The sequence below is a fragment of the Rattus norvegicus genome, chromosome 9 (genome assembly GCF_036323735.1).
Source record: "Rattus norvegicus strain BN/NHsdMcwi chromosome 9, GRCr8, whole genome shotgun sequence".
Taxonomy (NCBI): Eukaryota; Metazoa; Chordata; class Mammalia; order Rodentia; family Muridae; genus Rattus; species Rattus norvegicus.
The window spans coordinates 117,672,205-117,690,954 of NC_086027.1; the positions used below are offsets into that span (position 1 = coordinate 117,672,205).

At 41.0% G+C, this 18,750-nt stretch overlaps 1 protein-coding gene across 9 annotated transcripts in view; it reads left to right on the forward strand.

Moving 5' to 3' along the window:
• Positions 1-18,750, forward strand: part of Dlgap1 (DLG associated protein 1) — an 869,320-nt gene that overhangs the window by 368,061 nt on the left and 482,509 nt on the right. The gene's annotated exons all lie outside the window — the stretch shown is intronic.

Here is an 18,750-nt window from a genome sequence, read left to right on the forward strand (position 1 = left end):
ACCCAAAGAATTGGGTACCTTGTAATAGAGAAGGAACCTCTGGTGAAAAGGTGTATGTACTTCGGTAATAACTACCATGATGTGGGGCACTTGGCTAGGGCAGTGGGTTCGGAGTCCTCTCTGTCTCTCTGTGTCTTCAGAGACAAGGATATCCCTTCCTTTGGGACATAGGCAGATGTCTCTTGTGTGTCTTTGCCCTGCCCTAGGAGGAGAAGGAGGGAGAATGGAGACTCTGCATCCCAAGTGACCAAGTGACCTGTGCTTCAGTTCTCAGTACACCAAGGCCCATGTCTGCAGCTAGTGCTACATTTTTGAAACTGCATCAAGAATAAGTCTGGGCTTTTAATAATGGAAAAGCTATCAAACAGAATGTCTAAAGTAAAATCCTTAGAATAAATTAAAATTTTAAAAAAACTTATAGTATTCGAATTCATTTCACAAATCCCCGATTCCTGGTAGATAAATGACAGAACTCTAGAAAGATAGGTTATTTGCATAGATAGTTGACTCCCTAGTCTCCTTTCTGTTGCAGTGATAAACACCTTGACCAAAGGTAACTTTGGGGAGGGAAAGTGCCTAGGGACACACACACACACACACACACACACACACACACACACACACCATGCACGCTCACACACAACAAATGAATGTGACAAAAGCTTAAAGGTGGAGGTGTAGCTCAGTGGTGGTACACTTGCTTTGAAAGTTAGAGGCTGTGGCTCCCAGCACTTCCTCCAGAAAAAGACATGCTTTAAGTAACAGTTGAAAAGATCTGGTATAGTGTTTGACACCCTGTATTCAATAAATGATAATGTCTTTCAATGTTCCCAAACATGTGTTTACACTCTCACCGAAAGGGAGACATTTATGTAATCCCTGTTATCATTAATCAGGTCTCACTAGGAGCCACTGTGTGGCGTCCTAAAGTGGGATTGATAATTAAGGCCAGATTTTTCTCCAAGCACATTTTACACAGGCAAAAGACCACAGCTTGTCTATTTTTAGCTGAAAGAGGAACTTACATTCTATTGCTCCCTCTCGTCAAATCCCTGGCAAATGGAAGCTCTCTCACTACGCGCCATAAAATGCTTGTAATTTAGTAAAATGGAATTTGAAATTTTCTTCAAAATTGGAAACTACCCAGCAAAGGGAGAAGTGAAGCGGTCCCTAGGTAATTCACATTGCCAACTTTATTTGGTTTCTGAAAGGAACGAGTTTGATGGACACACACTCTAGTGCTCAGAGTTAAATCATCACAGATATATGTATGAGAGGTGCCTGTTAATGGCTTTGGAGCCACTGCCTTAGAAGACCATGCAAGACTCACTTGAGGCAGCTACAGAATCCTGGCTCTGTTGTTTTCTTTTCTTTTCTTTTCTTTTCTTTTTTTTTTCTTTTTAACGCACTGAAGTCAGAGACTCTGGAAGGAAACCAGAAATCTCATTGTTAGTAAGCCAAGGATTCATACCTACAGGGAAGTTGTTGGGCCATACCCATGGAACGCCTTATCCCTGTAGGAGCAGATGGGAGCTGAGGGAGGTGCTGAGCTCCCACAAGTGCCAGGAGCAGAGTACAGCTTGCTTTCTGCTTTTCTCTCCCCGTATTCAGACAGATCTGTTTCATACCTACAAGTCTACTACAATTGCATGGCTTTTTCTCCAATTAATCTTTTTTTTTTTTTTACTCACTTTACATCCCAGTCGTGGGAGAGCATGGCTTTTGTAGTCTGCATGATTTCTTCCCCCACTGCCCCAAGACTAAACCTACATGTAGATAAATGGAACCTGAAAGAGGTTACTTCCTCAATGCACATGGCAAACACACACACACACACACACACACACACACACACACACACTCACATATGCACACACGAGAGAGGGAGAGAGAGAGAGAGTGAGAGAGAGAGATAACGCATCTCTCTCTCTTTCTCTCTCTCTCTCTCCCCCCCCCCTTCAGAATGGTCAATATGGAGTAATTCCAATCTGCCCCCTAAGCCTCGTTTGCCTTGAATTTATATGGAAAACTGATCCTCTCATCCACCACCTGTGAGTCATAGTGGAACCTAGATGCTACCATTTAGCTTTGCAAACCACATCTATTTATCTATGCTCTCTGAACAAGAATAACCATGAAGCAGTCCAAGGTGCCTGTGGTGATCTGAATGAGATGACCCTCATGTGTAGCAGCCATTTAAATACTTGGTCTTTAAGTGGTGATTCTTTGAGGAGACTTGGGTGTGGTCTTGCTGGAGAAAGTGTATCACTGGAGTGGGCTTTGCGGATTTAAAAATCATGTTACTATTTCTAGTAATCTATCATCTATCTATCTATCTATCTATCTGTCTGTCTGTCTGTCTATCTATCCATCTATATCTATCTATCATCTATCTATCATCTATCTATCTATGTATTATCTATCTATCATCTATCTATCTATGTATTATCTATCTATCATCTATCTATCTATTATCTATCTATCATCTATCTATCTATCTATCGATCTAGTTTGTGGTTCAGTAAGGGAGCTCTCAGCCTCCAACTCTAGCTGCCATGTCTGCTGCTTGCTATCTATAACATTACAGACCATAACCTTCTGGAACTATAAGCCCCAAAATAAATTCTTTCTTCTATAATTTGCCTTGGTCATGGGGTTTTTTTATACTCTTAGAAAAGAAATTAATACACTGAAGAATGTAAGAGTGGTCATAAAAATTAAGAGCTGCAGCCTCCGCCCCATGAGAACTAGTCTTTGGTCTCCATGTCATTATACCTGCTTAATAAATGTGGAAGTGCCAAGGCTCTGTTACCTGAGAGGCCTTGGTTTTCTGGGAAGCATGAATCCATGTGTATACCCTTCTATACTGCTCACCTCGCTCTCTCATGCCCTCCATTCTTCCCACAAGAAATGCTGAGGACCAATGTACAGATTGCAGAGCGGTTTCTGGAGAGAGCATTGCTCCTTATAGCTGTGGTTCCAGCTCTAACGTCGCTGTTTATACACTGTATGTGCTTTTTCTTCTCATCTGAAAAACCTTTTGAGGACCTCAGCCCACCCTGTGTGTAACATCACGTCTTGAGTCACACCTCTCTGTTGCCCTGGGGTGGGGGAATGTCAAACACCTTTTCACACAAGTTCTTTGAGGAGCCATTAAAAATACCAGTTTATAGTAAGTGAGGCTACAAAAGACTCTACCACAGTACCTGTACCAGGGCAGTCTAAGGCCAATGCTGAGGATAAGCTTCCTTCTGACTTCTGATTTCACTGTGCAGAATCAAGATTGTTGTGTGAGGTGTAACTTAGTGCATACATGTACATCTGATAGTCCTTCTGTAAACTGCACACTATTGTGCTACCAAGAAGGGAGTGAAGCTGAGTTGAATTGAATTCTCAAAAGGATACCCTTGAGTCCATTTCCAAGCGCCAAGATTACACTATACGTGCTGCTGCATCTGCTGTTATGTCGTGTTTGCAAATTCAGGGCTTCGTGTGTTCTAATCAAGTGCCCTAACCATTGGGCTGCATTCCAGTTCCCCAGTTATTTAGTTATTTTATTTTTTGAGTTGTATTAGGCCAGCAACAATGTACACACATATGCTTTAGACACATGAAACTTGAACCTATTGGGATTACTCACTTTATTATGCTGTGACCAACATAATCTTATGTAAGCAACCTAAAAGGTTTTGGTTTACAGTCTCAGAAGGATGAAGACATGGTGGAGAGTTTCATCTTCTCATGGAGGCCAGGACACACAGAGAGGAAACCACATGGAGGAGTCCGGGACAAGATACCCAAGCACACTGCTGGTCGGCCTACTTCCCCCAAGCCCTACTTCTCCCAATTACTGCTATAGCACATCCACACAGCAGCTATGGGGCATTCAGCTCTACACAACAAACACTTTGTATATTCACTCACATGCAGCCTATCCTTCTTTCTCTCTCCTTTGAAAAGAATACTGCATGTAACACTCTTCAAAAATTAAAATAACCTTGCTTTTTAAAAACAAAAAAAAAACCAGTTTATGGATCTACTCCAGGACTTTAAAGTGGGATTAAAGGCTGCTGTTTTTGTGTTTGGTCATTATCTTTACTTGTGGTACAGGATTGAAATAGGGCCTCATGTAGGCCAGGCAAGTGCTCTCCTACTGAGCCTCAGCTGCAGATCTCATTCAGTTATCTCTGTATAAATAGAAATGCATGGAACTTTATAAGAGCCAGAGATTCTAATGTATACTGGACTGTACATCAAAGCAATTCTAGTTTTGGTCCAGACTGTTTCTGTTTTGGTGATTGACATTTCTAATCTCCTCATAGGTTGGTTTAATTTTAATACATTTTTAGAGTGATATAGTTTAATAACTTTTAGAGTGATACAATTTAATTTTAATAACTTTTTAGAGTGATACATGAGTAAGCTAGTTTAGATACCTTCTGAATGCTTTTAAGTCTCTGAAACCCTGATACTTGGGGGCAGGGCATGTGTGTGTAGGTGTGATAACCTTGGGTGTCCATCTCAGGAATGCCATAAGTGAATATCCTTTGAAACAAGTTCCTCCTTGGCCTGGTGCACATCAATTAGGTGAGTCTAGCCGACCACAGCCCTGGACTTCCTCTCTCTGCCTCTTGGTAACAAGCACAATCCACCCCATGGGACAGTCTTATTTAGGTTCTGGGAATCAAACTCAGATCCTCATGCTTGCAAGGCAAGCATTTTACAGACAGAACTTCTCCCCACACCATCCCTGAAGCTCTACTAACGTATTTCCCTGGGTATGGACCTTGTTTGTTAGAATGTAGGTGTCCAGTTTCCTTTCTTGTTGCTATGGTAAAATACAACTTAGGGGAGGAAAGGTTTGTTTTAGTTGATAGTTCCAGGTTACTGTCCATCATTAGCTGGGAAAGCCAGAAATCAAAGTATCCAGTCCAAAACAGAGAGAGGCCATCGAATCCCTCCCCACCAGAGCTCATCCCACAGAACATGAGGTAGAAGGAGTAAGGGACACAGGATAGGGAACACAAGAGAATAAGACCCCTTAAAACAATGGAGCAGAGCTCATATGAACTGAGACTAAAGCAGCAATCATAGGGTCCATACAGGTCTACACCATGTCCTCTGCATATAAATCATACCTTTCAGTTCAAAGCTTTTAGGGAATTCAGAATAAATGGATGAGTGGGTTTCTTCATTCTTGTGACTTCTCTTGGGCTCTTTTTATTTACCTGTTGGCTTGACTTGTCCAACTTTGATATGATGTTTTTTTTGTTTTACCATATTGCTTTATTTTGTAATGTTGTATTGTTATCTCTTACATGCCTGTTCTTTTCTACTGGGAGACAGAAAGGGATGCATCCAAATGGTAGAGGAGATGGGGAGGAACTTGGAGGAGTAGAGGGAAGGGAAACTATAATCAGATTACATCGTGTGAGGAAAGAAACTACGTTTAATAAAAGGGGAGAAGAAATAAAAATGAACATACAGGGAGAGAATGCATTTATGCTTACAACCCCTCAGCTGGCTTTCTCTACCTTCATGCCCATCCGGAGCTCAAACCCACCCACAATAAGCAACTCTTCCCACCTAAATGAACAGAATCAGGGACAATTTCCCATAGACTTAGGGGCACCTTTGTCATTGAGGCACTAGGGATGTTCTAGGTGATTGTAGATTGTGTCAAATTTACAACTAAAAATAAACATCATACTTTATTCCCAGAGATCTTCCTGGCTTCTCAGTGATTCAGAAAATGATCTAAACTTCCATGACACTCCCAAGCAATCAAACTGTAGACCTCCATGTCTGGGCCGCATTCCACAACAGATTACAGCATCTCCTCTCTTTACGCATGGGCCGCTTAACTTCCTGTTAGGTAAAGTGGGCCTCCCTATGACTCAAAGCTCTTAAGTACCAAATGATTTCTGCACCAGAGCCTAAAGATTATCTAATAGCTAGATTAAATTTACATAGGGCTTTGGGACCTGTGCACTCCTAAGTGGATTGCTTTACCTGGATCATTGTTAAGATTTAGTAAGCTCAATATGACTGGGAATGATTTCAGATATGGTTCTTCTCTGCACAGAATATTTCAAACTGTCTTTCTCTGTCCCTCCCTCTCTTACTCTTCTTTCTGTGTGTGTATGTCTTACACACACACACACACATGCATGCACACACACACACACAGAGAGAGAGAGAGAGAGAGAGAGAGAGAGAGAGAGAGAGAGAGAGACTTAGCTTTTATTCAATCCATCCACTTAATACACTTACATTAATGGTGGCTTTTCATGGCAAGCTACTAAAATGGGTAGAAGTCTGACCTGTTAACCATGTCTACTGCATAGCATGGATGGAACTAGTCCCTTTATGCATTAGTGCAATTACTGGAAACCTCCCAACCAAAGTGGTCCCTGCCTTCCCCCCACATGGGGTTTACCCATGTGCAGGAGACAAGTATGAGTGATCCAGCCATGCAACCAACAGTGTTGAGCTGTGAAGAGAAGAGAAGCAATGGCTACCTCAGAAGACGGAGGCACAGGCTGCAGTGATAACAGACACAAGGCACTAACCCTTTGTTTTCCAGAAAGCGGGTTCTTGTGCATCACTCTTCTTAGTTTTTCACTTCTTCAATCCTATACATTATGAACAAGCTTTTGAGGTCCTAGGTTTTACTGTGTCCTTGCTATGTCTCCATTTGGCCAATCTTATACCACATCCAATTGAACTTGCCAGTTACAATGAGCTCTTTTCCTTCACGCACAACTTTTTTAATGAAATAAAATATATGGTGTGTCTCCAAGGAGACCATTAAAAATGACATTTTGGAGAAGTGTACTAAGCTGCCATTGAAAAAATACCAGTCTTGTGCTATACTCGTTTTGAGGATATGCTGGAGGCAAGAGGGCTGTGTGTAGGATGATGAGAGAGCAGGAGATCCTTCTCAGAAAACAGAGCTCTGTAAGAAGAGCAGAAGGCATGGAGGGACAGATAGGGAAGGGAGGGAGGGAGGGAGGGAGGGAGGGAGGGAGGGAGGGAGGGAGGGAGGGAGAGAGAAGCAAAGGTACAGAGACAGCGAGACACAGTCTCACTGTAACACACAGTGTTAAAGTAAACCAAGTGACACAGTAAACACTTTGTCACAGTGACAAAGTAAACCAAGAGCTGTGGTAGGTTTCTAAGTTTTGCAACTGACAATAACCTCCATTGTGAGACTAAGAACCAAAGACTCTGATTAAAATAAGAACTTTCTTTCTTGAGTCAGCATGTGTCCCGTAGAGTAGGGTGGAGCAAGCCCAGCTGAAGGCACATTAAATACAGCTGAACGACAACGCAGCTCTAACATGAGCCAGTGTGCTTGGCTTGACAGTCTCAGAAAGGAAATACCGAAGTGGTCTCACGTCCTTCCATTTTTAATACTTACATTCCAGAGGGTTAATTAGCACCCCATGCTTGTTGTTGTCCAGCAGAAGAGACCGCATCTACAGTTTGTTCAGGGCTGGAGAGACGGCTCAGCACTTAACTGCTCTTCCAGAGGTCCTGAGTTCAATTCCCCAGTAACTACATGGTGGCTCACAGCCACCTGTAATGAGATCTGATGCCCTCTTCTGGTGTGTCTGAAGACAGCTGCAGTGTACTCATATAAATAAAAATAAATAAATCTTTAAAATATAAAACAAAAGAAAGCTTACAGTTTGCTCAGAGAGATCTTTACCATGTCTTCCTCTGTATTTCAAGGACCGTGTACTTAAACTAAACAGGGGCCCAGCTTCATGGTCCTTCCATAAGTGTAGCCAAGAGAAAGGATGAATACCCTCAAATCATTACATACTGACGATACCGTGCATTTCCTATTACGGCTGGCTGAGAGTTCTTTCTTCTTGTTGTGTTTTATAAGAAGGAAGAGGAAATACTTTCACTTGCTTCCTATTTATTTCTTTCCGTACAGAAAAGGAGGATAAACTCCAGCATGTACGAGAAGAGGACTCAAGCTAGCAATCGTTATTAACATGTTTATAGATTTTCTGCTACTGCTCACTAACACCATATATCGTTGTAGAATGAGAGAGAGAGAGAGAGAGAGAGAGAGAGAGAGAGAGAGAGAGAGAGAACCCTGTCTGGAGAAACTACTGACATCGACATCGTTTTATTATTATTTCAACATAATGGCACTGAGAAGGCTATCTAATGTCAAGTGCCTGCCCTGTAAAGTCAACAAGAGGAGAATTTCCATCTGTAAATTTCGGTCATCCTCTAGTGAAAAGGTTCCAGTCATTTTGTTGTCAAGAGAACTAATGATGACAAAGCTATGACCTTCACACAGTGAGATTAATGGGAAACTCGGGACAACATTCTCAGCAAGAAGACCAGGTTTCTTTAGGGGAGATGTGAATCTTAATCTTATGGTTTGTGTCATACATGTCAGGAACAAACCGATGTAGACATTCAGGGAACACTTTCTGAGGGCTGACTGTGTGCAGATTGAAAAATGACTTTTGTGCCCCAGTAAAGACATGCATGTATAGTTACCTTCAGGACAAGACAGTAAAACAAATATAATACAGACGGCTCTCACATGGTGTTTTCAGACAACTGCAGATGTTGATATCAGGGACACTGATTGATCTTGGTGGCTATAGATTAGTTGCCATGCAGCATTTTAAATAAAATGCTTTCTGAAATTCCTTCAGATTTAGTATAATACTAGGAGTTACACAATGTCTCTGCCACATGATTAATCATTTTTTAACTTTTGGCAATTTACTTGGCTGCCAAAATCAAGACTTACGTTAAAGTAACTTCCTGAAGGTCATGCTGAAATTTCAGAGGCCTGATAATCCTGAGAACCAGTAGCAGGTTTATTTCTGAGATAACAGATCGTCTCTTCCTTCTCCGTAGTACAGGCAGCCATTTCTATCAAAATGTGAGTCAGGAAACCTTGCTGCCCTAAGGAACCTTGACCACATGCCTGCATAAAATATTAGAGGTGCAGAGAACCTTAAAGTAGTGTATCTATCCATTAATCTGGAGGAAAATGTGATTGCTGCCCAGAGATGAGTATGTGTCCATCCACATCACCAACTCCTAGTTTCTTCTAATATATATTCTAATATAATATATATTACATATATCATATATAATAAATATAAAAGATGAGAAAAGGAAATATGTTTATTACTTAAGTAGAGAAAATAGTGTCTCTATATAATAAACAACAGGTTTGTTTCACATTGAATACTCTCTCAGCCACCTCACTCAGACTTCATAGTAGATATTCAAACATTTAGACCACCAGTTATAGGTAAAGATGTATTTTACTTGCTTCCTTCAAATTAATCCATTCCTCTTAATTAGATTAGCTGTCCATAGTAGGTCCTGGTAAGGGCCACCCTGCCTTGTCCTTTCCTATGTGCCTTTGTTGGAAACACTAACCTTGTTTCCCTCCCCTGATCATCTCCCTGGGTTGGTTGACTGTGGGGTTTAATTTGTAAGCCAAGAAAAGTCTGTGCTATGAACGATAAGAGTTTTGTTGCTTTCTTTAAGAATTTCCAAAAAGGAGTGTCTGCTGGTTTCTACAGGCTTTATAATAATATAGTCCTAGAAAATACTAGAAGTTGTGTCTACTTAGTTCACTGTATAAAGAACCTCTTTGGCCAGGCATGGTGGTGCATACCTTTAATCCCAGAACTTGGGAGACAGGGGCAGGCAGAGATCTGTGAGTGTGGGGCCAGCCTGGTCTACATGGTGAGTATCAGGAGAGCCAAAGACACTGTCAGACAAAACCAAAATAATAAAATAAAGACCCTCTTTGCTTAGGTATTTTGTTTCTCAAAGTAGGTCATATTTAATTAACTCCACACTGAAACATTTCAGTGGAGAATTTTAGATGTGCTTCTGTCTATCCAGTTCCTCCATTATCCTCAGAGAGCAACGCCCACAGATAACTGACTTTCCTGATGTAAAAGTGTGGAGCTGGAACCTGAAAAGAAAAGTCATTTCTTATTGGGAAAGTGTTGTGTTCTGGGGAAAACAGGCTGTTTTCAAACTTGACTTCTGATCCAAGTGAACACCTGTTTCTAAAATCAGTTTATTATTATTTGCTTGTATATATGTGTACCTGTGTGTGTATGCATGTGTGTGTGTGTGTGTGTGTGTGTGTGTGTGTGTGTGTGTACTAAAGGGCAGAGAACAACCTCGGGAGTCAGTGCCCTCCTTCTGTCTCAGTGAGATCCAGTCTCCCATTGCATACTCCAGGGTAGCTAGTCAGTAGACGGATGGACACCACTGCATCTGACTTTACACATGAAATCCCACAATCAGAACTCAAGTCCTGAGATTTTCCTAGAAGCACTCTTACCTGATGAACCATCTCCCCAGCCCTAATGTAGGAACCCTGTTTCTCTCTCATAGAAACATCAGTGTCTTTGATGTATAGAAATCTTTGTGAGTTTTGTTGGTTAGTTGGTTGGTTGGTTGGTTGGTTGGTTGGTTGGTTGATTGGTTGGTTGGTTTGTTGGTTTTGTTTTTACCTTAAATCTGCTTTATGTCAGAAATAGGGATTTTTCTGAACTCTGGCCTTCACTCATTATTCAAATGTGGTCATAGATAGCAATAACAAGTCAGTAGGTGGAGGTAGGAGGAACAGAGCCTAGGATTGCAGATGTTTGCCACCAAGTTCATCTGACCTCTCCCTCAGCCCATCATTATCTTTGATATATGTCCATGCATTGATATCTGAAGTTTTTCCAGAAGAGGAAATCACAATTACAAGGATCTGGGACACTTGTCTTCAGTGACCACTCCTTACAAGATATATAGATTTTGGAAAGAAACACTCTTACTCCAGGGCCCATGTTTGGACGTCAGCACTCCAACTCTGTGACTATCTGTAAACAATTTGAATACCCTGAGTCTGGCCTCTTCATCTACCAAATCAAAGCACCGTAGTAAAACCTCTCTCCTAAGACTGTTGAGTTAAATGCATTAATTTTTACCTGTAATTCTAAGCAGTAGAGACAGCTATAAAAAAAATAATAATGGTGGTGTTAGTGGAGAAAATAAAAGTGACTGTGACTTATAATATAATTAAGCCAGGAAGTGATCAGGAAAAGATTCATGGAAAAGAATGCTTTACCACTCCCAACGTTAATAGTTCAATTACGTCATGGTCAGGGTTCTGTGCCACTAAACAGTGAAGCTCCTTGAAGCAGCTATAAGCAAGGCAACACTTGAGTCTTTGTTGCAAAATGCTGAAGGGACAACTACCATGTCACCATTTGGTCTTCAGTCTCCACCATACTGCTGTGTGTTGGACAGATAGGCAAAGTACATGGTCTCAGTCCTGAGAAGGGGGCTTCAGGAGCCAGGAGGTAATTAAAACGGCAGTACACATATGTGAACACACTCTTTATGTTCTGGACAAAGGAATACTTTTTAGTGAAGTGGAAGGGAAGTTTAATCCAACAGAAATTCTTCTGCAGGGTAGAGGAAACTGTAGGGTCTGTGGTAGGCACCACAAGAATGGGGATTTGGAACTGAGCGACCTGAGATTCTCCCCATAGCAGGAAGTGTGTGAGAAAAAGTCTGACTGATAGTTCTCAAAGAAAGAGGCTGCCATCAGCCTCCTCCTCTCCTGCTCTCTTAAAGCAGTTCAACAGCCAGAGCTATCTTTTGTGGCCAATTACAATGTCAAGGCAAACTAGTTACAAAGGAATTTCAATGCAGCACAATTATTGTACTCTGGAAGAATGAATACAAGAGAAGTCGAACGTTTCCAGGGGCCAAGATGCCCTCAGATACAGTGACAGCAGCATAATTTTCACACAGACTGGGTGACACTCATTTCTTGGGCTCTCTGAGAGTTGATGCTGTGCCCAGAGGACTGATATTTGGCTAGTTGTGCTTAAAATTATTACAGGGAATTGTGATATATTTGAAGTCAAAAATTGGCAATTGGCCATGAGATATTTAAGTAATTACAAGGTGAATCATTTTGATGTTCATGGTGTTGACTCCTTATAAAATGCTAGGTGAATATTTTCTGAAAAAATTTAAATAAATGCCAAGGGTTGTACAGAGATTTTTGCTTTTCCAATAAGCACTTCAGTTAGACATTTGTGTGTATGTGTATGTGTGTCTGTGTATGTGTGTGTATGTGTGTCTGTGTCTGTATGTGTGTATGTGTGTCTGTGTTTGTGTGTGTGTGTGTCTGTATGTGTGTGTGTGTATATGTGTGTCTGTGTGTCTGTGTGTGTGTGTATGTGTGTCTGTGTCTGTGTGTGTGTGTGTGGTCTGTGTGTGTATGTTTATTTAATCCATAACTTAAAACATCATAATAGAACATGTCATATGTTTGTATTTAAGGTTATAAAAACTGCATAACAGCAAAAAGAACCCAAATATGTGGATTTGGAAATTTAATTATTGCTCAATGTCCCTTATTGCTGAGATTTTGACATGAGTAGTAGAGAACTCCCTTCATTCCAGTACTGAGGAGACAGAAGCAGGTGAATCCCTCTGAGCTTAAGGCCATCCTGGCCTTCCTAGTGAATTTCAGACCAGCCTGGCTACATAGTGAGGCCCTCCCTCTCTCTCTCAAAAAAAAAAAATCACATTGCCGTTAAGTAAGTTGCGTCATAGGAGATGTAAAGGAGCACAGCCTCCAGGGTCTGGACTTGACATGAGGCTCTTTCTTGATGATCCATTTCCCATCTCTTTTTTTTTTCATTTTATGAGATAGGGTCCCCCTGTGTAGCTATTTCCCACCGTTTGCCTCTATTCTATCAGCACCCTTCCCCGTGTCATGTAGAAGACACCAGGCATCAGCTGGGGATTTCAGCTTATCGCCTCAGCTTCAACTTCTATGAGGAAGCCATAAAAGTTCTGCAGAGTAGTGTCACTCATCCCTAAAGAAACAACATCAGATGGGACCTGTCACGTTGTGCTGTCTGCAGTTACTCTCCAGGACTTCTTTCATTTCTGTGTGTCCCCTTGCTGCCGTTGACCCCGGGGTTCCTTAACCTACATTGTTCTTCCCTGGCTGTGAGAGTTGTTTGTTTGTTTGTTTGTTTGTTTGTTTTTTCTGATTACTATCTCTCTAAGCTTTGGGAAAATGAGAAAACCTTTTCTAGCTACCATATTTGGAAATGTTGTCACACAAAGCATTCACCTTCATGAATAGCTTCCAGGTGATTCTCTTCACCAGGTTCTCCAAGATGGACACTCCCCTTTCAGGTTTCCATTTGTTATGAGCATGTGACTTACAGGAAAGCACTAAGAAACAAATCTGATATTTAGCTGCTAAAGAAATCAAGATTTAAAAAAAAACGGAATTAGGCTTTTGTTTGAAAACCAAGTTGAACAGAAGCAGTAGATGTGAATATTCTGATGTATTGGACCTATGACGTATGATTTGTAGAAGCTCACGGGCGCGGTCACTGATTAGGAGCCCTCAAGGAGCAAATGAAGAGATTAAGTTGGTCAGTGTGACTTGGCACTTTATGAAACAGCTTCATCTATCCACAGTACACAGTTTTCAGAATAATTGGAATAGATGTGTAAGATCCCTCAATGCCCTCCTGTGATGGTTTGCATATGCTTGGCCCAGGGAGTGGCACTATTAGAAGGTGTGGCCTTGTTGGAGGAAGTGTGTCACTGTGGGGGTGGGCTTGGAGACCCTCCTCCTAGCTTCCTTCGGATGAAGATGTAGAACTCAGCTCCTCCTGTGCCATGCCTGCCTGGATGCTGCGATGCTGCCATGCTCCCGCCTTGATGATAATGGACTGAACTTCTGAACCTGTAAGCCAGCCCCAATTAAATGTTGCACTTTATAAAATTTACATTGGTCATGGTGTCTGTTCACAGCAATAAGACCCTAACTACGACACCTCCCTTAATGGTTTTCTGTGTATTCAATGTGTAACTTTTAGGTAATTAGTATGAACCAAGTGCTTTACATGCTATGTATCACTAGTAATTTCGAGCTTAAAATGGCTTTACTGTGGAAGGGCTAGCCTTCTATTCCTAGGCCCAGTCAGGCCTGCTGTTTGACAGGTGGTGTAGATAGTCTCAGCACAATCATACAGGGTAAATATCATCAACTCTCAAAAGGCATGGTTCAGAGAAAACACAAACGGAAGCTGATTCCAGACTCACACTCTTACCCCATAGCTCGCTGTGTTCAGTTCTGCTAAGAAGTCATGTGACAAGCTGGTGAGGAACTCCCTTCCCCTTGCCTTTGCTTTCTTATGTGTACAACTAACTGTAAATGGATCCGATGGCTTCTAGGGTTCTTGCTAGCTCTCTGGAAGTCTGATTGTTCACTGATTTTTGTATATGAGCAGCAGATGGTGCTATAGAGCAAGGACCAACTAGGACTTCCTTCCAGGCCCGGATGACTGCATAAATAACAGTTATTTATGGTACTGTGACAAAGTCACTAGAAAATTCTTACATGGTAATTGGAACCGTAAAGACTATTATCATATTCATTAAAATACGTAATTCAACACCATCAGTATCTCTAAATCGAACATCTAAATCATCTCATGATATTGTTGCTATTTTAAATCCGGGGGGATAAATCAGAAGAGTAAAATCCTCATTTTAAAACATAAAGAGGGTGTGTAGAAATGGCTCAGCAGTTAAGAGCATGGTACTGTTCTTTCAGAGGACCCAAGTTCAGTCTCGGCACCCCTGATATTTGAGTTACAATCCATGTATAGCTCTAACTCCAGGGATATCTGGCACCTAGGACCTCCACTGGCAACTGCACACCGTGTCCATATATGCCCCCATACATACATACGTGCCACTCCCACATGCACGCACACAAAATGAAAAAAATATGTAAAAACATATATGAAAACACACATAAAGATGCAGCATTTGGACCTTTTCTGTTGGCTGCTATCTGGCTAGAGACTCACATGGTATCTCTTTATTCAAATGAATAACTTGCATAATAAGAATAAAATGTAGCATTTGTGTAGTATATGTCAGACCTGTACTATGCATAAACATTTACCATAATACATGATTTAAAATGCATGGCAAAACACAAAAATATCATTAATGCATTCATATCCCTTAAGCCTCTGAGAAATCATTATAATTCTACATGAACAAATGACTAATCCTGCACTCCTGAAGTCTGTGTCTCACTAAGAGAGCAATGATTCAGTAAAGAAAGAATTTTTATATGCACAGTGTGTCAGATAATAAACATAAAGGTGAAAGGAATATGGAGATAAGTGAGCTGCTGTGGAAAGAACATATATATATGTGAATATTCTATGATAGTATTTTTTAATGGAAAAAATACCAGTTATGGAAAACATGAGGCAGAGCCCATGTGTTAAGTTGTGTGGCAACAAAAACTTCCATAAAATATCAGATGGAGAGCTATGAAATGTTGAAATGCTCATACTAAGTTTTGAGAACCCAGGTGGATATTCCAGATGGGTGAGACTGTGTAAGAAAAGACTAGATTTGAAAATGTATTTTAGAAGTCTTGATACATACTGAGTTCTTCCTGAACAGCAGAGGAAAGACACAATCCATCACAGACTGTACAGATGTCAGTGTTGGATACTAGCAGGAGAATGCATGGCACACTGGTGTGGTGACCTTGTGCTGCAGTCCATGACTGACTGCTTCCCCACCCCATAGCCCTTTAACTCCTTCCCTATAGAATTCTGTTCCTATAGTCTGTGTCTACTACCTAGAGAATTCCACAACTATTCATATTGTATATTTTCTTCCTATTTTTTAGTTGATTTGTACTGAATGTTACCAAGGGAATATACATAGTCAGACACACACACACACACACACACACACACACACACACACACTATATTCATATGTGTACATAAATGACAACTTGGATCTTCTGCTGACAGGAAAGTAGCTGTGTGGTTACCCACCTGTTGGTCAATCCATAAATGTAGGATCTACCCCCAAATTTAGGTCATTATGTGTTCACTGTGTGATGTTTTCGATGAGTGACTAAGCATATCACATCTACAAAGGCGAACTAATCTAGCAATTTGAAGAGCTGTCTTTAGAAGACTGTGGTATGCAATCCTTTTACCAGGACTCCCAGCATGCCTTGCACCCTGAGGCCTTTCCTTGTGCCTTAATGCATATATTCCTGTGACTTACTGTCTTCTCTTGAGCCCTTACCATTAGTCTCTTTCATGTCTAATCTCATCTTCAGCATCTGCCGCACAGCAGACTTGAATTAACATATCACATGAATATAGATCTGCCTTTAATATGAAAAAAAATGACCTTCTGGTTTCCTTCTTCCTTGTCATCAATCTTTGATCAACGCTGAATCCAGCCCATGGCAGCAGGGTGATATAACACAATTTTCTTACTTATGACAGTGTAATTAATTCTTGTATTTTTATGATGAGCCATTTAACGAGCATGCCTGGTAGCATTAAGTGACACGCTCATACATATCTTATCACTCTGTAGAAACCAAGTATTACCAGTTCTTCCTCAGAACACACAGTAGAATTATATTCTGGATGCGCTTAAAATAAATGCAGCCGCCGAATTTGGCTAGTGGATGATTCTATTGGTCCAGTAAAATGTGACTCAAAGCATCTTGCCTTTGCTGAGAAGAAACATGAGTGGCCAGTATGTAGACAGACTCTCTTCTCCCTGCTGTGAGACCTGGGAAAACTCATCCTGATGAGACCTGTGCTCTACCATGACCTCATCAGCTTCACTGGTCACAGCTGTAGACTACTGTGAATCCCTGCAGTTTTTGGACTTATTTAACAAGAACTAGGTAGTTGTCCACCAGCAACTGCCATCAATGTTCTGTTCTCAAAGTCCATAAACCAATACCTCAGGATGCATACTAAAAGCTCAGTGAAGTCATAAAGGTTCATCCAAGTTTGGGTGCCTACCACTTCAATATACGAGTGTGTTCCAAAGCCAAGCCTCAAATATATGTTCATTTTCCTTGCGTAAACATAATTAAAATGGAAGGGTTGTAATGGATTTGACATAGCACTTGACTTCTGAGTCGCACTGTGGATGCTACAGTCCATGGGAAGTGGGATATCACTTGAGGACTTGGAATGTGATCGGCCGTTCTTACCCTTCCCGTGTACTACTTTGGATAATTGGAGAGAGTGGGGTTGCAGAGAACTTTAAGTTTATTACATTGATTGCAATGTTTTCCACTCTTCTTGAAGGAATGGCTGCATGTCTGTTCCGGTGTGCTCACCACTGTGTAGTCAAGATTTATACTCATGAAATGTCTACAGATCTCTCTGGATCTCCTACATAAACTGTGATTAAATCCATACAAATTAGGTAATCTGTTTCATTTTGAAGAAATATGCACTCTTCAAATATAGATTAATGACTTACTTCCCATCTTGAGATGTTTTTGATTAAAACTTTTGAGGGGAATTTTGTTTAACAATTTTAGAAGAGCCCATACAGTTAAGGACTTCAGAGTTTTCTTTTTTCTTACTTATCCATACAGCATCCTTCATGGGACTTGGCAATTCATGATATTATTAGCCCCAGACCACAGTTATACAGACCCAAAGGCTCAAAGGGCAAGTGAGAACCACTGGGTAGACAGGCTGCATTCTACAAAAGTACCAGACAAAAGCAATTGACAGTGATACAAAACTGACAAGGCAATGGCTACAGCTTCCTTGAAACACAACTCCATAGTTATCAGAGTGTTCTGTGCTTGGGAGAACTAAATAATTACACAAAGGAGAAAGCGAGGGGATACCTCCATCAGTATTGCTCTTGCACTGCGTTCTAGTTTGATTTGTATCCCTGTGGTACAACACTTTTGCTTTAGCTTAAGAGGGAGAGCCTATCATGATGGAAAAGCATGGCACGGGTGGCAGATCAGGAAACTGAGGGATCACACACACACACACACACACACACACACACACACACAGAGAGAGAGAGAGAGATACACAGAGAGAGATACACAGAGAGATACACAAAAATGTATAAACACACAGAGAGATACACGTGCAAACAAACAGATATACACACATACACAAAACAGTCACACACACACAACACACAAATAAAAGGCCACAAAAGGGCACATACAATGCCCTTGCTTTGACATAGTCAAGACATTCTAGAATTAATTTGAAGTATGGAATTCACATAAAAATGCAAAAAGCCCATATTTACATTTTTTAACTTTGCGATGTTAAATACCAGACTTGTAAAAAGATCATTAGGGAAATTAGGTAAATGGAAAACATCAAGAAGAACAGCAAGTTTTTACTCGTAGTTTGACATCTAAATACGTATTCTACCAGGTGGACTTAAGAAATAAAGTTTATTTGAGGAGATGAAAAGGAAATCAGTAGACGTAGCCAAAACAAAAAGCAAAGCAACCTGCGGTGCATGAGAACGAATTCTGATGAGTCAAGGACAAGAGATGACAGAAGAACGAGCTATCTCTGCTGTAGTGTGAGGGAGGGCAAAGCCATGGTGCCACTCAGAGCTAAATCTATAGTGTGAGGGACAGGGGACGCCATGGTGGAACTTCAGTCATGCATCACAGTCACTAACGTTCTTTGGAAATCTGAGAGCTTCCTGCTGTTTTGTCAGGGTGTAGGAATGATCTCCTTCTTTTAAAGAAAACTAAGTAGTCTCCTTCCCTCCCTCCCCTCTTAAGTCAATATGTTAAGGTAGTAAACGCTTAAAGGATGATAAACCAACACTTCAGAGTTCTGT